At 38.6% G+C, this 1,334-nt stretch overlaps 1 protein-coding gene across 1 annotated transcript in view; it reads left to right on the top strand.

The window, feature by feature from the left end:
- The window catches only part of LOC101850459 (microtubule-associated protein 1B-like), a 39,198-nt gene that overhangs the window by 14,559 nt on the left and 23,305 nt on the right, over window positions 1–1,334 (top strand). The window lies entirely within an intron of this gene.

The following is a 1,334-nucleotide window of genomic DNA, read 5'->3' as shown; positions in this document are numbered from 1 at the left end:
TATATATAAACACAAATACACACATTCACGCACACGAACACACACAAACACACAAACACACATACACATACAAACACACACATACATACAAACACACCAACACACAAATACACACACAAACTCAAACACAAACACACACACACACACACACACACACACACACACACACACACACAAATAAACTCAAACTTTCATAACACACTAAACTGTGTGAGGTGAAGACGAATGTCTATGTGTTCACAGTGCCGTTTACTTTTGATCCTCAGCTATTTCTATCGTTGTAGTTGTAGTTGTTGTTATTGTTTTTGTTGTTGCTGTTGTTGCTTCAAATTAAATCAGAATTAAGAAAAAAAATGTACGCTGGCTTCTTTTTGGACAGACGTTTTAATTTGTTTGTTTGTTGTTGTTTATTTTTGTTCTCTTTTATGAGGTTGGTTTTTTTTGTTTTTTTGTTTTTTTACATTTTTTTCTATTATTTGCAAGAAGGCCGGGGACGGAGGGGGGGGGGGGGGTACTCATTGCATAGATAGGCCTGCATTTAATTCTAATAACAAACTTAAGTACATTAATTGGAGGATAATAAACTGAAAAGAATAAAAATGGATCCCTTTATAACTACATTCTATTTTTATTACTAATGCTTATATCATCATCATCATCATCATCATCATCATCATCATCATCATCATCATCATCATCATCATCATCACCATCATCATCACCAATCATTCATTATAAAAAAGTCGCTATTAATTTCATTGTTATCATTATTACCACTATCATTGTTATTTTATGATCGTGTGTTAAATCACTAGACCTTTTTTTCTCTCACAGTGTTATTCTCTTGAAGAAACTAAATAAGATAAGTTAAGATAAGATACAACTTTATTGTCCAGATCCTGGAACATTGGTTTGGTGTTTCACTCCGTACACACATACGCACACGCGCGCACACACTCACCCACCCACCAACACACACACACACACACACACCCACACACACACACACACACCCACCCACACACTCACCCACACACACACGCGTGCGCTCGCGGCCGCGCGCGCGTACAAACATGCACACACAAGCATAATATAGATGAACAGTAATATAAACAATAATAATTTTAAGCTAGATACATACTCAGTATGGTGACGTCGGTGGCCTAGTGGTTAGGCTCTCGGACTCGCAACCGTAAGGTCGTGGGTTCGAATCCCGTCAGGGGCCCGACGTTGTGTCCTTGGGAAAGGCACTTTACACTTATTTTCCTCACTTCACCTAGGTGGGAATGGGTACCCGGCTATAGACAGCGAAAGATCTTGTCAGTTTGTTAGTG

Source organism: Aplysia californica, unplaced genomic scaffold (assembly GCF_000002075.1).
Source record: "Aplysia californica isolate F4 #8 unplaced genomic scaffold, AplCal3.0 scaffold00021, whole genome shotgun sequence".
Taxonomy (NCBI): domain Eukaryota; kingdom Metazoa; phylum Mollusca; class Gastropoda; order Aplysiida; family Aplysiidae; genus Aplysia; species Aplysia californica.
This window is presented reverse-complemented; position numbering and strand designations above follow the sequence as displayed.